At 34.9% G+C, this 24,767-nt stretch overlaps 2 long non-coding RNA genes across 5 annotated transcripts; one reads left to right on the top strand and one right to left on the bottom strand.

The window, feature by feature from the left end:
- Positions 1 to 444: 444 nt before the first annotated feature.
- LOC147653255 (uncharacterized) lies at positions 445 to 18,774 on the top strand. 4 transcript variants are annotated; one of them, XR_015287211.1, is made up of 6 exons: positions 445 to 551; positions 1,659 to 1,784; positions 7,860 to 7,977; positions 9,622 to 9,671; positions 14,199 to 14,273; positions 15,754 to 18,774. It is a non-coding gene; the product is annotated as an uncharacterized LOC147653255 (long non-coding RNA). The 4 variants fall into 4 exon arrangements; XR_015287210.1 differs by lacking the exon at positions 445 to 551 and adding an exon at positions 680 to 818; XR_015287212.1 differs by lacking the exon at positions 7,860 to 7,977 and having other exon boundaries at positions 468 to 818.
- LOC147653254 (uncharacterized) lies at positions 13,493 to 24,236 on the bottom strand. Its single transcript, XR_015287214.1, has 3 exons — positions 24,164 to 24,236; positions 15,720 to 15,833; positions 13,493 to 15,559 (listed from the first exon to the last, which is right to left on the bottom strand). It is a non-coding gene; the product is annotated as an uncharacterized LOC147653254 (long non-coding RNA).
- Between the last annotated feature and the right edge of the window lie 531 nt (positions 24,237 to 24,767).

Genomic DNA, 24,767 nt, shown 5'->3' with positions numbered 1-24,767 from the left:
TCAAAGGCAAAAGTTCTTTTCATCTGTCTCTGTGAGCTTCCCTGGAAAACAGAAGTTTTCTCTTTCCCTCAAGCAGCCCCAAATCTTCAACTATTACTTCTCTCCTTCTGTTCCAGCACCTCACTGTATCATAATTACTCTACCTTTTGCTCAAAATCCAAACTTTGAACACTCCACTCCTCTCTATATACTCTGTCATGAATTAAAGGAGTTTTTTCAGAACATTATTGTCCATCTCCATAGCTTTAACAGAAAAATATTTCAGCTTATAAAGCATCTCCTTATTCTCTACCTCTTCTGAAGCTTAATTCTTTTCTTTACTGTCTCTGATAGTTTATAAAGTCTCTTTACATGTTGATTACTCTCTTTTCCTTGCTCTGGATAAAAGGATTAATCTGCAAGTCTCATCTGGGTAATGAAAGGTTAAAATCTTGCCCAGGCTTTGTAGATGGTTTTGTGACCTCTGCGGGAGCAGCAGCTGGAGTTGTCTGCGATGGAAGATTCTTCATGCCTGCTCTGGAGAGTGTGGTCGGTGTCTCAGCCTGCCACAGGTCCAGAGCTTTTTCTGTCTTTACTCGGCAGTCTCTGGTGAATTCAGTCACAGCAAAAACTGCAGCCAAGCCAGGGACCAGCCTGGCCTGGCCTGGGCCCGGGAGAAGCCCCACAGGCCCCATCTCCCGGCCGGGAGCCTCGGCAGGCCCAGCCCAGCCCCTGCCCGGGCCGCATGGCCTGGGGAGGGAACAGGAGGCCTGGAGCTCTGTTACCTTTCACAGCCAGGAAACAAAGAGACCAAGAAATTCCCAGGCTTAGGTCTTAAGGTGGTGTTCACAGGTTGATCTCACTTTTCAATGGTTAAAACTGCTGTCAATTCTTAGAAATGTCCAGCTGTTGGCTAGGAGAAAAACTCCCATCAGCCTCCAGCAGTTTTAACTTCCTTAGGTGTTTTTCTTTGTTTTCTCAAATGCCAATCTATCACACTCCACTCTTCCCCCTACCCCATTCTTGCCTCTGTCCAGGAGAGACACATTGTTTACTGCTGTTCCCTGTAATCAGAATTATGCAGAGAGGACAGCCTGAAATTTCTAACAAACCCAGACTGTTAATCAGAACTGCATGATTTCCCAATTTTTTTTTTTTTTTTCCTACTTGCATGTAAGGAAATATCTACAGAGACTGAAATCATGCTAATTTGATGAGGTTTGGTATGTTAGATGACTGAAGTAATGCACATGTTTATGCAGAAACAAATACCTAATTCTTCCTTTGTTTGAGGCACTGCTCTCGAGAGCTTGGCTCTTGTTTATGGCACTCTTGTTCACAGCAAAAGTGAAATGAATTAGGGAAAATTTCAGAAGATATTTCTTTTCAGACCTTTTCTGGGTGGAAAATGTGGAAAGAGAAAAATCTCCTGTTTAATTTAAAGGAAAAGAAACATCAGTTTCAGAGTTCTTGGGCTTCCTAAGCCTAAGTAATGTAAATCTGATGTATGATCAAAAACATCTTTTGGAAAACATGACTTTACTACACCTCTGATGAAACAAGATACATGCCTTTGAGAAATTATTCCATTAAGGGGCTATGTTCAGCAGCAGTGTTACAGGTGACCTCTGGCAATGTTAGAAAAAAAAATACAGAAAATTTGTCTTTTATTTTTTCAGGTATAAAATGGAGAATGCTAGAGTCATTAAAAAGAGGAACTTCTTGCATATGCCCTTTATTCAACTTGGGACACTTGAAAGTCAGTCACTAAAAAGTGTTTATGAAACTCTTCAACTACTTTAAATGTAAGAAATGGTTTTTCAATGTTCTCTTGCCCTTTGTTGCTTTAATATTTCTTCTAATACAAAATTTATCTGATTTGGGATTTTGTTGCTCTCTGCAAAGTATTGTCTGTATCATTTATGTTTCTCTAGTAAGTTCATCCCTTTATTCTGGGTGTTTATTTTCATATCCGTGGTGAGATTTACAAGGCATATATCTTTTTCACTGTTCTGCTCACTGTAAAGAATCCTTTTTTTTTACTTTTTTTTTTTTTCAGTAGTTTTATAAGTATCTGATGTGATTTTCCACAAAAATAAAAGTAATCTTTACTAGCTTTCTTAATATAACTTAGCTATCCAATGACTTACTGCTTTGAGATAGAGGAAAGTGAGGGAGAGATTAAACATATAAAGTAAATATCGCATATATTGTCCAAATCTCAAAAGGCATTGGTTTCTTTCTAAAAGCTGTAGTTTTATTTAAAAGTTGCAGGGAGTAAATACATGTAGTATTAAGGTGATTGTATTTTCAAATAAACAACACCAGTGCTAAGATACTTTGTGCTGACATTTTTAGGGTCATAAAGTAGTCACATTGAATTCTAAAAAAACATATTTTAAGAAGTTTCTGCTCCTGGCTTCTGACTCAGCAGTATGTAAACTTTTGGAACTAGGGTGACCTAAAATGATTTCATTCTGTACTTTCTATATGAGAAGGAATATTGCAGCAATGAACAGCACAGATGTATTTATATTTGTGGATGCCTCTGTTATCAAAGTATGACAGAGATGTAAAAAAGAGCTAAGCAATGTTATCACAGCAAACTGTAGTGTTCAGAAGTTCTCTCTCTCTGATTCAATCTGTGAATCAGCAGATTGACCATGAAAAAACAAGAGGTAAATATAATTTTAATATTCATCTGATTTACTGCTCACATTGAAGATCACTTGGCGTTCATTCCAACAGTTTACTTATTCCTTGATAAAAAAGAAGTCTAGCTAAACTAGAGGTTTAGAACCAACATACTGGGAACACATAAAGAAAACCCCAGAGGAAACCCTCTGCTTATCCCAAAGGATATCTCAAAAGATGTCCAGCCCATTGAAGTTTACCACTTTGATATAGTTCTTATCTTCTCAGTATTTCAGTATCAATGTACAATGCTATGGATCCTCTCAGTCTCAGAGTTAAGATCAGGTTTTGTAAGTAGTACAAAGTAGTAGTAGTAGTAAGTAAGTACTAAGTAGCAGGAATGTTAGAATACTATTCATAAAAGATGTCTTACTTTCTATTGACAATTGGTACTAGCATTCCATATCCCCACAAGTGCAACTTCTTACCAATATCAGACAGAATACGACCAAAGGAATGCACAATAAATGTGCAAACGATCCTCAAATTCTCTCCTAGGCATTGGACACCTAAGCTTGACTCAGACACAAATTTGTGAGTTTTATCCAAATAGTTTTCAAATGTGGCAATAAAAATTTACTCAAAAAATTGTCTCTGAGAAAATAATTTTATGTTTTGGAAAGGTTTGTCTACCTTCTTAACAACTTCCATGTCAGTGTACACTTTGCTTTTCCCAGTTCATATCCAGCCAGCATCTTGCCATGAAATTGGGGCATACCAGCTTCCTATGAACCAATTCACCATAAATTTTGGCACAGCTGCCACCACGCTTTTCAACTCCCTAACAACTAGGAATACCATCTTACAGCTGTCACAAAGTCACTGGTCTCAACTTCCCTGGAACCAAGCACTTTTAATTTGGATTTAAGTGGGAACAAGTACTACTAACATTAATTACCTCAGCAATTAAAGTCATTGCAAATGCTCTGTGTCAGGGCTTTTGGAATTTTTATTTCTTCTAAAAGTAGAAGAATTCATCATTCATCCTCTATAGGATGAATGAAAGTAATTTCTCCTCTAATGAGAATTATAACATCCAGGCATTGAAAGAGCTAAGAAAAGTTATTTTCAGCTTATAATTAGGAGACAAAAATCTCTTTTAAAAGTTTATAAACATGCTATTTAAAAGTTTTACATAAAATGTATCACTCAAAAATTCTCATGGTTTATGATATAGGCATTATGTACCTTGAGGAAAGAGCAATAGCATGCATGCACAGGAGTCTAAAAAAAAGCTTAAAAGAAGAGTAATGGCACCCAGAAAATAGTCTGAAGCACATGTTGAGAACCACATTACTTACATTTCCTCTGTATTTAAAAGTTACTTTTTTTCTATTTTTTATCACTCTTAGTTAGCCTTAAGAGTGGTAGTGTTCAACATATCTAGTCATGTTGAATTTATAGGAAAAATGAGAATTTCATCAGAAATGTGAGAGACTTCAAGGTCATTTGCACTGCAGTAACTGCAAGTATTTTACCCAAGTAAAACATGAAAAAAATTCTAATTGTTCTATTTTTTTATTTGTCAACTGTGTTTACGAGTCTGAACAGACTGATAGCATTGATATTGCAAAGTTAAACAAAGAATGACAATAAATAAAGGATAAATAATCAAAATATAAGGATTAAATAATCCTTTCCATCATCAGTTAATGAGATGGGTTTTTTGAGATCTATCAAATTATTTTAATTTTATATTTTCTTTTTTTATTGGAGTAACAGATAGCCATTACATCTTGATAAACTGAGATGAAAACATTTCATCCAGTATATTAAGATACATGGAGGTGCATTATTTTTTCCTTGTCTTTGGTAAGCATCCCAAAGTGTCAGAAATCATTTAATCAAGTTATCTGCTACTTTACAAAAAAACCCACCAAAAGTATTTGATATAAATTCATCTGAACTATCTCAAGTAAATAAGGCATCTCAATGATAAACCATTTAGTGAATGAAACATATTAGCAGATAATTTTGAAATTAAAAAACCCCAAGCTGGATGAAAAGCCATTTGTGTTTCTTCCAGCTCTCTCTGTCTGGCATGCTGCTTACTATTTACTGTTGCCCAGGCTTAACTGTACTGGGACAGAGACTACACTGCTTAAACAGTACAGATGAAACCTACTCAAAAATAGAACATACAGAAGTGTCATAATAAAATTCTTACTGGTCTCGTGAGGTTCTCAAGCACGGTCTGCAGAAAAGAAATAAGAAAAATTGTGAAATGTTCATATTTTAAGACAATAAAAACCAATGAGGTCACTACCATGCAGGCACTAAGTCATCCCTCACCCATTTTTATGCTACAGTTCTGCTCTGAAAGCTATTTCAGCCAAGATTCAGGGTACCCTCCTCATGCAAATATGCAAGGCATATGACTCCACCTGTTCCAAAACCCACAAATGTCCTAAGTACCTAAATAGTTAGAAGACTAAATTTCCTAGTAGCCATATTGCTACTAATAAATGAGTGGGAGGTGTATTTTACAAAACCCTTCTAAGCATTTTTTTTCTCTACTACTCTCACAGGGGCTTCAAAATTAACAACTGCAGCTCCTAGTATTAGAAGCCAAAAACTGCCTGAGGTGTGTTTCAGAAAACAAACAAACAAACAGTAAACAGTTTCATAGAATATCCCCCTCCCTCCCCCCACGTAGTCAACATCTCCTCAACAGCAACATCTGGGTTGCCTATTTATATCCAGCAATCACGAAGGTGTGCACTACTCCAAGATCATCTCTGGAAAGAAACTGCTCCTCAGAGATTTACCCTGGGCAGGGTACAATCACAGGCTCCCTAACAAACGTCAGAACTCATTAAGAAGGAGGCTCATAAATACCAGCTGATTATTTCAGCCATAAAGTTACATTACAAAAAGCACATTATTTCTATGGGCTTTGAATCAGGTATTAATGGTGTGTATCCAGATCCCTAGGAGGTGTAAACCAGTGTAGATCCATTGACTTCAACACAGAAAGACACTGATCTGCTTGAAAGAATCTCCCCTTGGGGAGCCGTTTTGAGTAGCGAGATTTGTATTCAGCTCTTTGCTTTTATTCTTTCCCATTCCTCTGTACATTCATCAGTTTTTACACAGATCCAAATTAAACCCTTTGAGAATGAGATCCACACAGAAATAATTTAAAAGCCCAGAAATATCAATTAAAATAAGGTAAAACATTCATAAATTGAAAACAAAACTACCATTATAGGCCAATAAATCAGACTATGTAGAATTAAACCTCCAAGGATTTGAGATTAAAAAAACCAAAAAGCAAACAAGTAGTTTAATGAAACTGTAGAACTGAAACTAATGAAGCCTGTCCTCTGATTTGTTCCCTGTGGTAAGATGTTTTCTGAGTCAAGAAATGTGTGAGCTCAAACTGAAACTTTTCCTGAAGTAGACTTACATATAAGATCTATCTTCTCTAAGGATTTGCTGAAATATCTAATAATGGGTGATTGTTGGGTTTTTGTTCACCTGAGACAATTTTATCATCTATGTTCGAATGTTATATTTTTCCATCCATATTTCATTAATGTATGGGTCTTAGCTTTCCCTGGAAACTCTCTACTTCTATCAGTTCAAGAGGGCTTCTCAGACATGAATAAAACCAGGATAGTTCTGTGTTTTTTCACAGGAAATTATCCACTTGATTCTAAATATATGTGAATTTGAGTTAGCAAAAAGACAAAGAACTAGTATCTTTATACTCTCTTAGAGAAGTTATACCTTATTTACTTTTATCTTTGCATATCTGATTATCAAAATGGATGTTACTCAAACTAGGATTATAGAATGATTTCATGGCAAGGACCTCTTCAACTAGAACAGTTTGCACAAAGCCCCATCTAAGCTGGCCTTGAATGCTTCCAGGGATGGGGATCCATCAGGGATCCACCACTTCTCTAGACAGCTTGTGCCAATGCCCCACCACCCCCACAGTAAAGACTTTATTCCGTATATCTAACCTAAATTTCCCGTTTCTGTTTGAACCCATAAGTCTTTGTCCTATCACTAGAGTTCCTGATGAATAATATTTTACTAGTCATAGGCAAAGCCCCCACAGTTCCCTAGAGCTTGAAGTCTGATGTAGACAGTAGGATTTTGATCAAAAAGTATAAAAATAACATTCAACAACCATGTATTTGCATCACTTTGGATACTAAATTTCTAAAATTCTCATGCATTTATAGTACATGACAGCTGGATGAACTTGTAAGTATATGGAAGACATTAATTATTCATTTCTAATTAATTATGCTGAATATTTTGCTTCTTGCACTGTTGCTCATTATATAAACTAAGCATTATCCTGCAGTTACTCAAGTGATGCAAAATCCCAAATGAAGTTGGTTAATGCATGTCACTAATAAGAGAGGTGCACCTCAGTTGAAAGGAAAAGAACTTTGATAGGTGTGCTGTGTTGGCTGGTAATAAATCTCTGATGAATATGCACTATTGATTGCTTTTAGGAAAGTACCTACATGATATTTAAATGCTGAAATGGTATTCATGATCTTCATTGACAAATACATATAAAAATTTCAAAAGCAGCTTCCCACTTCTTTAGTAAAGTGAGTACAGGAAGTATTACACCAGCTTGGTAGTTTCTGTGAACATGTATTTATTCATATAGTCCAGCAACTCTTTAAATCTATTACTAAGCTAGAGATTATTGACAATGCTACCATTGTTATTAACAAATATTCATTACTCCTATGGGTAAGGAGTATATTCAAAAGCAGTTTTATTATAAAATAATATATTCCCAAGTTAATATGACTCTTTTACAAAGTGCGAAAATGGAGATAGTAGGCAGAATGTGGAAGTGTTACATAATTTAAACTAGTGAATTGCTCTGTACATCAGCTGAAAAATTTAAGCACAATTCAAGCTACCCCCAAGACCTAATTCAAGATTCTAACTGCAAGTTAAAAGAGGATTATGTAGAGCAGTGGAGCTTTGCCAGAGTAGCAGTGCACCAGACCTTCAATAAAGACCACACAACAAATTTCAAAAAAGCCCTTCTATCTAGGAACCATGAAAATAATGCCATTGACAAAGAAATTGTTCTTACATTTCTTTTATACATTTATTAAGCAAAAGGACACCTGTCTGACACAATTTTTCATAATGAAATGGAAAAGCGAACAGGTTATGGTTGATTGCTTTCCCTATTTTAGGAAATGTCCTTAAAAGACTGTTCTGGAGTCCCTGAGAGCCCTACCAAGCAGACATCACAGACTCCAGTGCAGTGAAGTGCCTCATGCAAAGGAGTTGAGATTCCTAGGATATTCAGACGTAAGACAAGCAGGAGGGTCTTTTCAGAGTTTGTTTGTTGGGGTTTTTTCCATTTATCCTTCCATGTCGGTTCTCAACAGTACAGTATGAACAGAAAGCTAGGAAGATAAATGTAAATCAAAAGTGGCAGAATTTAAGTACGAATAAAATAAGTTTCTGTCTATCCTCCCCTGAAAATAAAATAAAATAAGGAAAAAACTCCTTGATTTCGATAGTGTTTGAAAATACTTTGCATGCTTTTTACAACTCAATGAATTTTGGTTCTCAAGTGCTTTATCATCTCAGTAAATCATGAATTTACCTAGAACTAGTAACTAGCATAGTTCTAGAACTAGTATAGTTCTGCTTTTTCATGTTTGGATATGGTCTTTTTCTCTATATCTCTTCTGAAACTTATTTTTCAACCAATCCTTCTAATTAAACAATGATTGTAGAGCATTGTTCTTCTATCATGACACTTTACCTCCAAGAAATACAACTCCTTGTTCTCTCACAAAAATATGTAGTTTTTTTTAGATGCTCATTTATTTAATGGGGATCTAAATACCCTGTTTTGTTAACCTCTCTGGATATTGTCATAAGCTCATTTTGTGTTGACCTTCTCAAAACTAGATATCAAAAAGGGGTTAGAAAAACATGATGTTGCTATTCAGAATGGCATTCTCCAACTGGCTCCTCCAAATATTCCCTTGGGATCTCCAAGATACATTTCATCAGGGGTACCCATCCCTAATACACCCACAATACCCCAGCCAAATTTCCCTGACCTCCAATCATCTAACTAAATACTTTTCTTCAAGATACAAATCAATTTTTAAAAAATTAATACTTCACCCTTCATTTTTAAGACTAAGATGATGATTATGGGTTTCTTTAAGAAATGAAAAAAAAGATTAGATTTTTTGTTGTGTTTTTGAGCAAATATTTCTATTTTGTCAATTATAAAGGCAAGAACTAATATCTATCAATAATTTGTACTTTGTTAAAAGAAGTAATCTAATCTTGCAGTCTTCATCTGCTGTCAGGGAAAGCTGTATCTCAGGTCTAAATCAGTACAGGGACTGTTAACATGGTTAGTTTACATAATGAACTGCTATAGAGAATGCAAAAATCATCAGCATAATTACTTACAAATGAATAATTAATATCTTGTACGCAAGTTAAGAGGTTCATCAGAGTGACACAAATTCATGAACATTTATGAGCAATTAATAACCTGAAATCTATTGATAGATGAGCCACGTAGTGTATACCATATCTTCAAATGGAAAAAATCACTTTTCCGAGCCATGAGGTTGCCAATGGTCTGAATCAGAGTGGTAGAAGGCTAAGCTTCAGGGACAAAGTGCCTGCTGTGAGGGAATGGAGGATCCTGGTGCTTGCACATTAATAGTTCATTTGTAAGGATTCATATGTGATATAAACCTTCAAAGAGAAAAATTGGTGTTAATGATTGACATACTGTAGAGAATGAAGCAAAAATGGAGGAAAGGAAAGAAGCAGGCAGAGAAAGAACAGATAAACATGGCTTTCTTAAAATCCATACTTTTTCAGAACTAAGTTCTAAACCACAGCACAGTAAATATCCTCTCTAATAGGTATAAGTAATAAAGGATTTTATGGGGTTTTCTTTTCTACCCAAAGGTGATTCATCACATCAAGAGCAAAGCAGAAATCCTACGGTGCTGTGTAAGGTTAGCTGCTTATGTTCTGGTTTCCTACATCTTCTTAATGCCTTACAGAATTAAGTCCTGCTGACTGTAATGAAAGTCTGTAAAATTATTAGATACTTAATAACAATATATTGTATAAGGCAATGTCAGCAGATTGGCATTAACAATAACGTAGATCTTACCTACAGAATTCTACTATAACAGCATTTGGATAATATTCATGCTAAGTTGAATTTAATATTATTAGACAGTGAGCCTTTATTGTGTTTTAAGTGCAACCTTCTAGGGATTCAAAATTCACATTATATTTTAATCATTTTTAATAACAAAACCACTAAACAGTCATTGGGTAGGAAAGCTGTTTTAGCAAAATTTTAATGACTTGTATTTTCTCAGGGTTGCTGAATCATAAAAGTATAACACACAAACTGCTGGGGTAGGTGTGTGTCTATGCTTAACGGCTATAAAGCAACAAGGAATCAACTGCTTCTGGAAAAGAGGAGACTAAGGAATGCCCTGATTTGTATTTTACTTTGGTAAAAGTTAACCATGAGCAGTAAAGGAAGCGAGGGTAAAGATGGAATATTCCCAAGTCTAAAGGATAAAAACCCCTTTGTTTAAGCATCATGTCCATGGCTGAATGCTTTCTAAATAGCTTGAGTTTCATCTCACATTCTGAAAAATAACAGTTATCAATTAAATCAGGCATTAATCCTTTAATGGAAATAGAAATTTTCTCTCTTAAACCTGTTTTCAACTATTGTCCTCATGAACATCTTCTGGTTTTTCTCTTTTCAAATCCCATCAGGTATTTTACATTGAAATGCCTCAGAAGGGACCATCTCATGAGGACACACACTTAATTTATCAGACACAAGTTTCTCCCTGGCCTAAAGAAAATGAATCAGGATAAAAAAATCATCCTCAATGTCAGAGTGCCAGATTAATTGCCTAAATAATTTGTTTTCATCTCTGAACAGAGAAGCAACTGGTTATTTTTGTACACCAGATACAGGAATACTGCTATTAGATTTTTCCCGTCTTTACTCTTGAGGCTACTTTAATATGCATTGGGTAGCTTTAAATTAAGCAAATAAAGCATTCATAAATATTACCATGTAAAATAAATATACTTAAAAAAATCAGTTAATTAGATATGTACAAACATTTCTCTCTCCCTCCTTTTCACATCCTCCTCCCCTCAAAAAAAAAAAACAATCCAACAACCCTTTATCAAAAAAACAAAAAAAGTCATCTGAAAATATTGTTTTGTTTTGCTATATATGGGTAATAATTTATAACTAAATCAAAAACTGGGGTTTTGGGGTTGATCATTTTTTGTTATTAGTATTTTTTAACAGCATTATTAGTAGTACTTATAATTGCTGATTTACATTCATGTGATTTGATAAGCTCTTATAGTTTCCTTATGTTGTACTGATTCCCTTTTATAAAAGCTTTGTTTTCTATATTGGATACACATCAACTTAAAAAGTTGTTTTCTACCTAAAAAGTTGAAATATGACAGAAAATATAATACGCATAGTAAAATAATTATTTAAAAAACAAACATCTTGGATTAATATTGAATAATTTAAAAGACTTTACAATACATTTTTCCTCACTCTGAAGAAAATAAAAAAGTTGTTAATACCTTAACTGCTAAGCTTTAAATTTAGAAATTTAATTTAGCAGTGTATAAACCTCATTCTTAATTTGCTCTTCCTTTGTGATTTTCAGCAGTGAAGAAATGCCTTCTATACAGATAGGATGAAACTAAGGGCAAGCTCTGTGTGTACCACTTGGGCATAAAGCTGGTTCTAGTAGTCTTTTTGCAAGCTCTAATTTAAAGGTGGTGAGAAAAATTAAATGTCTGAGGTTTGGTCAAAGCTAATAGAATTCCCAGGCAAGGCCATGTCATTTACTTAAATTACACTAAATGCTATTTTGTTGCCTAAACAGAGCCTTGACCTTCCTCTTTACTGTGAACTCTGGTGTCATGTGCATAAAAAAATGTGCCAAGAAACATAAACAGTGTGTCTTGATAAGTCATGTTTTTTCCAGATTATTTATTTTTCAAGTAAACATTTCATTCAACGAAATGTTCCTGCTTTTGGAGTAATATGATGACCATGGAAATTAAAAGGATTACAGCCTTAGGCTTTGTTTCCCACACTGAAATCCCATAAGGTGTATGCAGAAAAACTATTATTTGAGTCGAAGAAAAAGTACATAAACTTTATAAAGTTTTCGTGGTCTTATGTTACTCCAAGATTTAGCAATGCATTTAAGCAAAACATTGTGTCATTTCTTCATTACTCCATTTACAAGGATAATACAAAAAATACTCTTGTTCTGGTTTTTAAATGTTCTATTAAGGTTTTCTGGTTGTAATTTATCAAACTGCTCTTAAAATTCATGAAGATCTTAATAAAAATTCAGACAATGAAAATCAAAGTTTATAACTAAAAGGTACATATTGCAATGCATACCATTCATCAGATTCTTGTATATAACTTGTTCATAAAATATTTTTTCATTCATTCTTTCTTATTAAAATATGCATTGTTTTCATTTTCAGCATGGTGAGCATTTCAGTAGGCTTTATTACAGTGAGACAATTTCCGAATCTTGGGAAACCACCAAAGCAGCAACTACCACTAAGTTCCAGTAGGATTTATAGGTCTAACACTCAGTTTTCCCAAGCTGAGCTAAAACAAACTCCAGCCAGTAAAACAATAAGAACTCACTTTAATATAAACATTGCCAGAATGTGAGATGCAATGAGAATTCTTTTCACCAGTTCTCTAAATCAGTGTTATAAAATTATCAAGTTTGTCAAATAAATAGAAAAGGTTTTATTATCCATACATGCGTGTAACTCCACGAGCTGAGTAGACTTCATTGTGATATATACCAGTGCAAAGGAAAAATCAAATAAAAAACTGCAGATGAAGGAAACTAGAAAAAATGTTGAGATCAAAAGATCCTTTTAAAAGTTTGCAATAATTTCATGATTTTTTTAAGATATTAAAAATTATAAATAAATACAAATATTCCTTAGAGAAAGCAAATGCCTTTTATATTTTAATTGATAGATGGGAAAGAAGGTAAAATGGCTCAATGCTTTTCCATAGAACAGAGTAGAATGCTATTTAGCAAAAGAGTAGATATCTGCAATTTTAAGGTGATTTTTCAAATGGCTTCTTTATTAATGTAAAAATATCTTTTAGTTTCTGCCTAGGCTTCCAAAACGTGACCACAGCAGTTGACCTGATCTCTGCCAAGTAAGGGGAACCCTTCCTCGGTAGACTTCATCTCCAGAAACACAGCCAGTTCCTTCAAAGATAACATAGGTTGCACTGATTATTCCATAGCATGCTTGGTAGGTCATCAATACCCTACACCTGAAAAGAGACTGTGTTTGGGGGGAATGTCTATGCAGCTAAACATCAGGGAAAGCAAACATTCTTGATTTTGGTTTCTAGCTCTTATTATATTAATGTGTCCTTCAGAATCCACTATCCTTTTTCCTAGAAAGTACTTGTGCAGAATAATCAAATTGCCTCTAAATCTTTTTAGACTGAGTTCTCTAAAGCTCTCACATTAAGATAGGTCTACTGCTCAATACTACTGAATAATGCATAGGTCTTTCCTGAGACCTACTCCAACTTTTTAACAGCCTTTAAAAATTTATCTGGCAGGAGAAAGTCCAGTGTATTTGACTCATTAACATTGTTAGTAATGCCACTAACAGCATGTAATTACAACTAATGTAATTAGTGAAATGCAAAGATACTGAAGAAAAGCCATATCCACTCATTACCACACTGATGAAATACCTTAGGATGCCTTCAGACCTTTATGCAAGGTATCACTCCTGGAGCCTAGGATAAGGCACACAGACAGTAAGAGTTGCACTGCCTTCACTCACCTATTGGCTCTGTCAGGGCTGGCAAATAACTCAGGTATATAAGATTGTGAATTATAATTCTTACCATTTCACCAACTTGGTATCACCAAATATTTTAATGTAATGCAATTCACATGTATTTTAATATTAATTTCCCCATCAATCATGAAAATGTTGAGACTAACAAATTCTAATGCAGATTGCTGCTGCCCCTGTCACCCTACTTATTTGCTATTACTTATTCTTTTTGTTAAAATATTTTCTCCATCTCTAAGTAGTCAAATTCAGTCTTTTTAAAAAGTGTTGTACTTATATCTTGTTGCATTTTTTAATCATCGTCCTTTTACCTGCTTAAGTGGCAATATAATAGTTTTCCCAAGTTACCTTAGCCAGATTCAGAAATTAAAAAAAAATTAATAAATTCATCTTATTGTGATACACTTTCTATTTAAAGAAATATATTCCTGCAACTAATTATACAATTTCACTTAATTGTTTGTAACCAGTATTTTAACTGAATGTTTACCATTATTTGTCCTGGATAACAGCAAAATGACCAACTTAATAAAACCATGGGTATTTGATCCACTTTTACTTGCATGTCTTCTGCTAAAGAACTATTTCTTTCTACTCAGAATTTTCTGGCTTCCTCTCTTCAACTGTGCTTAAAATTCCTGTAGAAACTGCACCTCAACTTCACAGATAAAGACGTAAGTGTATACAGATAGAGGTATATAGAGATTATAGAGATATAGATATAGCTGATATAGATATGTAGATATAGATGATATAGATGATATAGATGAAATGTAATATTATAGCAAGAAAGCCTTTTTTGCTATAATGCTGTTATCAGCTGATGATTTTTATTCTCCTGGCTATGCTAAGTTTACACTCGTTTATGCTATGGCATAAATTTTTGATGTTAGAAAGTTGTGTACTGTCTTTAGAAACACCAGTTAATTTTTGTTGATGCCTCTATGCATTATGCATTATCCAAAACAGAGCTTTCATTAAAATACAATTGCGCTTAATGCATTTCAGAAATTTTTTCAGGATAGTTCAGGTATTCCTCTTGCTTGACTCATTAACAAACCTACACCTGTATTCTCTCTGAGTTCTCTGTCCCCCTACAGATAATGAGATTATGTAACTCCTATCCAAATCTCTCATCCAGTAATTGTAGTTACTGTTCTCTTTTAGCCAGATTGTTCATGCAGTAACCATCAGAAAATAAAAGACAATTTCTTTAGGTAATTCAGTAACAGCTGGATACATTTGAGCCTTTGATTTCTGACAAACAGATGACATTTTTCTCCAGAGGAAATATAGTTCAGTAGTAAATTATTTTTCATTTGGAAAGTGATTTAAAATATACTGGAATTAAAATATACTGTGATGAAAAAAATGATCCAGTTATATTCATCATAAAAAATTAAGATGGATGACAAATACTGTGACATTCTAGTGCTAAAAAATACATAGAATGTTTAAATTTGCAGCTTTTTCTTCCTCATTTTTGGATTTTTTTAATTTGAAAATCACTTTGTTAAAATCACACTTTCCAAAACCACATTTTAATCAACATTCATAGAAACGTAATAAAACCTAAAATCTTAGAACTGTAACAGCAAAATGTTAAAGAATGATTGAGAGAGATGGAGAAATCTTTTCTTAAAGACGTATTTTCTTAAAGTTGTTGAAAATAGTAGTATTATACTATTACTTAAGGAGTAACTGCACATTTAAAAATGCTACTTAAAATACTTGGCAAAAGCAACTTTTCCCCTGAACTTTTATAGTTTTGCCCAACTGTATACTAGTAAGACAAGATGTGATTGGCAATTCTGTTGCGGCTGAAGTTCATAGCTTATAGTTATAAACCGAGTTTACCTTCATCCCACGCAGTCATGCTATCAACTTTTCTTAAAAACCCATGTTTCCATCTCTGGTGAGTATACATCAATCCACTTCAGACCTACATCCAAACACCCACCTCCAAAAAAACACAATTTAAATACAAGTAATAAGACTTCAATAGGAATTTAGACATTTACCTACATCTGAATTCTCTTAGAGGTAACACTTTCAGGCGTTTTCACAGGTAAAAGTGACATGAGAGTCTCAGTTTTGATAAGCACCAAGATAATACTCACCTTTGAAACCAGATCCTCTTTACCTACTTGTTAGGCATATCTCAGGGAGGAAAGAGGAACAGAAGGTCAGGGAATGGATGACAGGTTCAGTTCGGCTCCATGCTATTCTTGACACTGCAGATAAAGAAGAGCAAAGAGTTGTGCAGTTTGACTCAAAAAGTCATCCAGTCAAGCTGTTCAGAAACACAGAGATGCAGCAAAATCCTCTTCCTGTTTTTTCTTGGACAATTGACACTGTTTTGTAGATGAAGACTGTAGAGAAAAAGCTAAGGGAGTCTTGTATTCACTGAAAGACTTGATAACCCTTCAGAATAACCACTTTGGTGTGCAGAGCTTCAGGTACAATTATCTTTCTCTCCAGTTACCTCAAATTATTTGATATGACAACAAAACAGGTTAAGGTGAAACATTTAATCCTTCTTAAAGATCAGAAGATCTAAACATGAACTGTTCGTCTGTAACAGATTAAACTAAACACTGTAGAATTGCACGTGTAGGGTCAGGCTTTGTTCTAGAGCCAACCTGGTAACATGAAACATTGATTTGCCTGTTTTGGGATATTTCAGTTACCCTATGTAATTCATATGAAGAATTATAGTTTCTCTGATGAGTTAAAGCAGTCTGTATGAAATAAAAATGCTCACTTATGAAGGAAACGTTAAATCTCCTTTCAACAGAGGCATCAGAATCTGTACTGCAAAGAATGGACACCTATAGTGTGTTAGTTAGTTAGGCATAACCCCTTTCTCTACTCTCTGGCCTGCTTCTTTTCAAACACAACCAAAAAGGAAGGTGGAAACAGTTTTTCTGCCAAACTATTTGATTAAGTAGCTGTATATGAGAACTAAAGTACATTTAGGGATGTGAAAATAAAGCATAGCAATTATTTTCAGAGCATTTTATTTTGCTGTGAAATCCTTGATATCTTCTAATACAGGGTACAAGTGATTTTTTTCTGTCAAAGACACCTGTTTAAAGTTGACAATATATTTAAATTTCTCCTTATAATTAAAAATGTAATATGCAGCTTGTTGTATTTCATTCAGAAAAAAAAATATACTATTTCACAGATGCTCTGGCTTCTCAGTATTGAAACTTTCTTATTACTAGAGGAGATGTTTTCTCATAGTCACATTAAACATACTTTGTTGAAGGTATTAATCTAATCTTATTTCAAACAAGTCTTCTCTTTCATTCGCAGTTTTTAAAATAAAGGACAAAAATTAGGAGAAAAGGAAGGACAGGGTATAAGTAAACTAGAAAACCCTTATGTAAAATAATGGATCCTTAGAAACAAAAGAGGGTGACCAATTGCATTTTCTACTCTTTTAGTCATATTTCTCTAACTGAAAATCTAATTTCAATGTACTCATTAACTACTGCTGGCTTGACAGCACTTTTCCAATGCAATCTGTGATGACATGCATATGTCTGAGGAAAACATTGTGTAGCTCTAACTTTTTTCAAACCTCTTTCTTCCTTTTGTGATATATAAGTACTCGCCATCCTGCCATTTCCTTGTTACTCATAAACCTTGGCAAGTTTTGAAAGACAGAAGAATTAACAGAAATAATATGTTTTCATTTGCATTAATTTTTACAGACTTGGATTAGCCACCTTTCTTCCAGGAGTTTGTTGTTATGAAATTAGCAACTTTTCAATTAAACTTTTTCACTGAAAACTATACTGGTTACAGAATTACATACTAGCAGTATGCTTTTATGATAAATTACTAGTTTATATTGAAAATATTATCAATGGTGCTTTGTTATGTTTTTTTTTCTTTCTGACCTACTAAAGCAGCCCCTACAGTAGGAGTCGCAGCAAATATAGGCACTGAAAAATTGCTTAGATACAGTATCTCCTCTAAAGTACATATTGTAAAATCAAACTGATGTTCTGGGACACAATACATCCAGAAAGATTTTAATTTGAGGTATAGGGACCCAGATGCCCTTCAGCAGCTGTAGCTTCAGAGAAACCAGTAGCTACCAAGGAACAGACACCTCAGTTACAGTAAGCACATGGCTCCTCTGTCCTTGCAGGGAACCACCTCTGGCTGCCCCATGGATGGCCTGCAGCAATTACCAAAATTTTAAGCTAAAGTTTAAAATCAATAGAATTTTCTGTACCTGTAAGAATCTTTCAGTTTTCAGCTTTTCACTAGATTCAGTTAACCAAACACTTTTCAGATAATAAATCAATTCAATGTAATTTTGTATACTTTGATTTAGGAAATTTTATTTCATTCAGTTTTTCTGAAAAAAATCTAGTCAAAAAACCTGCAAGTTCCCAGGAAAATGTAATTTTTTTTTTTATTTTTTTTTTCTGTGACATCTGGTACATTCAAAACTGTAGTAGAAGCATGGACTATAATGAAATCTGTATTTGGACTTTGATTTTACATTCACTTCCCTTTAAAACTGGACAAATGTATGCTTTTGAGCTATGAAATCGTGACAAACTTCTCTGATGGAAAGTTTTGCTTCTGCTGCCCTCGGGTGACTTTATGATGCTTGTATCCCCAATTGTCTGTTCTGTTTATGCTGGATATTAAGTTCTTCACCTTTAAGGCTGGTTCCAGGGGTGAAGAGAGGAAAGAAAAAGCTCTCAGTTTATGTTCAGAAACTGCACTTCTCCTCCAGCTCCTGGGCTGTGCTGTCTGCAGCACGGACAATAGGAGAGCTCTCCTTTGCTTTTAGTTAGTTTTCTTTAGCTAGCTGAGGCACAGAAGTTCCCCGGACTGTGGCTTTTCTTTTACTTGGAACTGTTCAGCCCTGATTTGGACTGCAAACCCAGAAGAACACCCAGAGGTCATGGTCCCATCAACCCGGGTTCCCACAAGGGCCCGGGAAACTGCATTCCAGCAATGGAGGGACTGAGAGACAGTGACCCGAAAAATGCCCACAGAGGAATTTCTCTGAGCTACAGAGGGACTTTTTGAAGGACTTTTCCATCTCTTCAGAAGAGCGAGAGGTTCTATTCTTTAATATTACTAATTTTTTTCATGTTTGTGAGTACTTTGCTTGTAAATAAACAGGTTTTTTCTACTTTTCTCGAAGGAGGCTTATCTCCTGAACAGGTGGGGGGAAGGGCAGCTGAATTTTGCCCTTTAGGGAATCATCCCTTTGGAAGTACCTTTCCAGATTTATCCCAAACCAGGACGCCTTCTGTCTTTCTTTGTCTTCTTTCTATTTCTTTGTGTTTTATGCTTATTGGGAATTTGAGCTCTTTTTGACACCATGGTTGTTAGAACAGTGACATAAATATTAACATTATTTATTCCTGTGTTTGGTGTTTTGGGGGATGCCAGAAGCCACTACAGAAACCCTTAAGAAGGAGTCAGCTTATCGTTCTTTATTAGGTAACTAGGTGGTAATGTCCTTTTTAATTACATTTTATTATCAAGTTTGATGTGATCATATTTTTAGCCTAAATACTACAAAGAAAAGTATAATTTCATTAGAGTTAGTTTTCCAGCACCCTTTCATATTTTGGCAAGAGAGAAAATGGCACTAATAGATCATATTTATTCTGTGAATTATATTAAAAGCATGGTTAAATTAATGGTTTCAATATTCTTAAGAAATAAAATGAAATACATTGTTTCTCTAATTGAGAAAACAATACTTCATATATATCCTATATATCAGTCAGCATGTGGGGAAACAGTTATAATTGAGAAATAGAACAAAGTCTTGAAGTGTAGCAGCCAGGCCTTGGAAGCAGCTGCAACAGAGAAATCTATATTTTTTAAAGGATTTAGATCTGCACAGTTTGGTTGGCATGTGGCAAATTAAATTTAATGTTAATTCATGTCAATTTATTAGCCTCTTTCTTTAGAGTCCCCCCATGCTTTCATTGTACATTGTGTTTCAGTACAGATGATAATAAACTCATACAGATGCCACCAGTCATCAGTGCAACATTAATTACTGACTTGTTCAGAAAGTATTTACAGCCAGAGCTGGGACTGGCTGTGCAGAGCTGGCAGTGCTGTTACCATCACCTGGAAAAACAGAGAGTTGTTCAGCAAGTGCTGCTTCAAATAACTTAGGAGAGGACAGAGGGGAAGGAAAAGGAGAGAGTAGGGAGGGTGAGAAGGTCACATTGGAAGTGCTCTCTGGAATTTGAATTACCAGCTCTAAACTGCAAAGTTGACAAATGTTATCTCTGGACTCAAAACTTGCATTCCAAATGCAAATAGGGCCCAGAAAAGGTCTGAGATTTTAAAAAACTGTTTTGTGATGTCAGCTCAGAGTCATTCATATTAACCCACCACATCAGATCTCACTGGGAAGAACAAATATAAATATTTATGCTTAGAATGCAGGTGAGAATAGCAAAAGGTAAGAAGGATAAAAGTATCTAACATACGACAAAGCTGCCCCTCACTTAGGACTGTGGAACAAATGACTAATGGCTTGTGTTGTCAGAGGACACTAGCAGAGATATATCTTATTTTATAAAATTGTTGAGAGATCACCATTTGATAGGCACAGGCAATGGAACAGGCAAATCTGCTTAAATGGAAATCTGAGTTCCAGGTTGCTCCAGGTTCCAATCCTCAGCCTGAGAATATTAAAATATAGAAGAGATTTCGAAGCAGCCACCTGTCTGTAAAACGTGTTAGGTCCTTTTGCATCCTTCTCATTAAGTTGGCGTGAGGTAATCAAGAATTATTATAAACAAATTTACCATTTTTTCCCAGACATGATTCAAACCACAGTGAAACATCATTATTATATACAGCAAGTCTCTCTCTATATATATTTATATATAGATAGATCCATAGATACATATATGATCTACAGAAATGAGACTATCATGCCCCCCCATTTTATCAGTAATGATGGTTACCTTGCAGAGCAAGGAAAAGGAAAGAGCTGAACACAATTCTTAAGTCAATAAACCATCCAATTTCCCTTTAGGGCATTAAATAGCAATTGAAATGTTGCAGTTCAACATCTTGATTCTTAACTTAATGGACATCCACATCATAAAAATATATTTTATCTCAAATTTTATTGTCAGCTTACTGTATTTTCTCAGAAGAAGAAAACAAGGATTAGAAATATATTATTAAATTATTCTAGTGCGGGAGCCTGACTGTATGCATATTAGGAAATGCAAAAATCTGTGTTACATTTGTCTTCCTGGAGATCTCTGTTGCTTGGACAGAACGTCTGTCCTTATATTGAACCCATCAGGCTGACAACAGATGTATTTTTAAACTTGTTTATTGCTTCTATGCAAAATAATCACCTGGAATTTTTCTATACTTCAATTACAATATTAAGTATTCTCACATCCACGTGTACTAAGTGATCATGGCATCAATATGATTGATTTATAAATACAACATTCCACACTCTTTCCCTCATGGAAGAATAAGTTTAAGAAAAGTAATGGAGCAAACTGGGATAGTAAGGAATGCCACTGTCTGTTAAAAGCCCCTACTATCAAGATATTATTAATTCCCATGTCTGCCTAATTAGTCATAACATCTGTCAAATTTCTATTTTCAAATGAAGTAGAATGATTATTATATGTTGAAATGACAATACTATTTAAATTGTATATTTCAAACAAATAAAAAAACAAAGCGACAAACAAACCACACAAAAATCTGTTATTTTATCACTTTCTGCTTCATAACAAACTGAAGAATTTTAAGTCACTTTCTCTTGTTGTTACACATATTCCACAGCTGTCAGTTTGTAGAGTGGTGCTGTTGTGTTCTTTGTGATACACAAATTTGGAAGTACCTTTGGACCTGGTGAATTAAACTCAACTTGAATGCAGTCATAAAGGATTTGCCATTTACTTTTGGAAAGAGAAGCTGTCCAGACAAGGTAACTCTACTTCAAAAGGATAACTGAAAACATCTTAAGCTTTCCTCCTCTTCCAGCAGGAATAAAGCCCAGAAATCTACAGCCATACCTGCCTTTAAAAACATAGCAAAACACAAAGGTTTGACACAAATATGCGACAAAACTCCCACAGAATTACAAGTCCACTTATGCATTTTTCCTCTCCCATTGGAGCTCTGTGGCAACAAGAAGGTAATGTTCTAGAAAAGGTTAAGAAATCAGAGAAGTTAGTTAGTTTACTATTTTGTAAAAAGACCAAATGAAAATGAACCAGATATGTGAGGGACAGTGAGCCAGCCCATGGTACACCCATCACTCAGTAGAGGGAAGAGAGATTTTAGAGGCCACCTGTCCCTACCCCGTTTCATGTTATGTTTCTCATTGGTTATCTCCTTGGAACCACTCTGACCTACAGGGCATAAAAAGTCAACTTCTCTGTTGACATTCATTTACAGATTTCTTGGGGCAAAGAGATGGATTAAAAGCCTCCAAGAGATCAGATACAAAGTCCCACCTCTCTTCCCTCTGTGTCACTCTGAAGAGCTGATTTTCACTCACAACAGCCTTTATAAAGCCTCAGAGCAGAAATCACAAACACAGCTAGGGAGAGTTGCGGGATTTCTGCATCCCACCAACCCCTCAGCCACGATACAGGTCTCTTTGACAATGTACCCATACCAGGAAGGTATATGCTGTAGAATCAGAAAGGATATGTTTTACTAACAAATTATAAGTTTATATAATTTTCATTGTGTCACTTCAATCACATGTCATACGACTGTAGACTTTAGGAATATATACAGTTTTATTTGACTTAAATGGATGTCATAAGGAATAGGATATTAAATCATTTATGACATAATTCATATTTTAAAAAAGTTAAATGAGAATTTAAGACTCAATTTCTTAAAAAAAACCAATTTGTTTGTAGTTAATGAAATAACTGTAAGAGGATTTTATACAAATTTTATAAAATTTCAGGGAGCTACCTAGGGCTGGAAAGGGAACAAGTCTTCCACATCATAATAATTTTCAGAACTTGTTTACATTTATCAAAAGTACAATAAAATCAGTTTGTCTCTTTAAACCTTTTTTACGCCAAGAAGATCATGCGCAGAAGGGTAACAGGATTCCCAACTGGTCCTCTAAGCTTGTGTTCTAATCACAGCTACTGCCTTTTTTCAGCTATATTATAATTTTCTCTTTAGAACCTTCAGCTTTGATATGATCCAGTTTTAAAGTTACTAGAAAGGCTTCTGCTCGAATTCAGATGCAAACAAGACCATACACCAATGTCTATGGTATAGGTTTTATTTGATAGTAAATATATGAGAGAGAAGAAAGAAATAGAAAACAGATGAGGGGACAGAAAAATAGTGACAGAGAGAGAATAAAAATATCACCATTCCATGGATCACACCAATGTCCCAATGAACCTCTCCAGCTGGTCTTGGTGGTGAGGGTTCCCCAAAAAGCATAACATGGAATAATACACACTCAGGCCAGGTGGGATTGCCCAGATACCTCTCTGGCAGGGGCAGTTTGACACAGTCTTTTGCAGCAGACTCTGGATCTGTTGCATCATTTTGCATCATGTGCAGTGCTCTGCTGCAAGGCCTGTGGGGAGTGCTTTGGGGTCTTTGATGGATTATGGCACATCTTCAGCTTCCTCCCACATCATGTCTCATGGATGTGGCCTGTGGGGTTAGGGGTTTCACAGCTGGGCTGGTTTGTGTAAGGGAGGATGGGTGTTTACTGCCTTTTATGCCACACACCTGAAACCTCCTCCTCCCCCCTCATTTTGGGGGCATCTCTGCAAACCTGGCCACTGTGGGCTGTGGTCTCTCTCACCCCGAACCCAGACAAGGAAGAATCTCTGCTGCATTTGCTGTCTTGTGGATGCGTTCCTTTCCTTCAGCCTTGTTTGTTTCATCCTGAACTTGATATATAATTGAACAACAGTGTCCACTTAATTTTATTTAGCTGGCTTAACTCACAGCCCAAAGTTCCAAGGAAGCTTTTGTGGTTGTGACCTCTTTATGCAGTTTTTGCTATAATGGACAAAATTTTGTATGATTAAGGCATGAACTCTTCCAATCCCTGACAACCTTTTACCATCCTGTTTTATCCATATGATGCTCTGCAATCCAAGATGTTGTTTTACCCAATTTAACACAAATTTTTAGCTTTTTACCTTTTCTGTCACTAATTAAACTGGAATTTTAGATGTCATGGTTATATGATGAAGTTGAGAACAGAAATAATAAACATAGTTTTATATTATGACATTAGTTTTTCATTTGTGTACATTGGAGACCTATACAATTAGAAGCTTGTTAGACAGGAAGACTCATATAGCACCAACTGAAATCTATTCAACTTCCTTATATCCATGGTAATAAAATATTATTTCTGTAATTTACCAAACTGGTTAAAAGTAAGGAAAACCAATGGGGCTTTCATTGCAGTTGCTTTTTATATTCTTACATTGTTACAATAAACAAACACAGGTGCTCAAATATCAAATAATAATTGTAAATAAGATGGCAATCACAATCTAATGGAGAATACCTGAGACTGTGCAGCCAAAGCTTTTACAGTTGGATCAATAACTGTTCAGCAAAGCCTTTTCTGTCCACATTCCATCTCTACTAAGCATGACTTGGTTAAACAGTTTGATTTTTGCTCTGTTGTCACAGAGCATTATGAGGTATTTCTAATAAAGAGCCATTCAAATAAAATCTGGTTAAGGATGGCTACAGATAATTTAAACATGAGAGCACAAGATAGAAACATGAAGTAATGAAAAAAATAATTGCATTAAAACTATGAGAATCTTTTCTGTCAGATATTTCAAGCAGATGTCCAGTAAAACTTTTATATTTTCAGGAAAAGTAGAAATGGGTGGCAAAAGAATGGCTACATCAACTGTTTAGCATTCATAAGTATTATCATTAACATTAATATGAATAATCTTAGAATGGGTAAAGAAGCTGATTTCTAGTGCAAATTTATTGACATAAATAATTTAAATTAAACTAATGGACCTAAAATTTGATTCATCTCTAAGCTATTTATAAGTAACTTTTAAAATGAGAAACAATACAATTCTGCAGTTTACCCCCAAGTGCATTAATTAAAATGAATGTTGACAATTAAGTTAAAACTTTTATTT

The sequence above is a fragment of the Cyanistes caeruleus genome, chromosome 5, assembly GCF_971803275.1.
Source record: "Cyanistes caeruleus chromosome 5, bCyaCae1.hap1.1, whole genome shotgun sequence".
NCBI lineage: Eukaryota > Metazoa > Chordata > Aves > Passeriformes > Paridae > Cyanistes > Cyanistes caeruleus.
The sequence above is the reverse complement of the archived record's forward strand: the minus strand, read 5'-3'. Positions and strand labels throughout refer to the sequence as shown.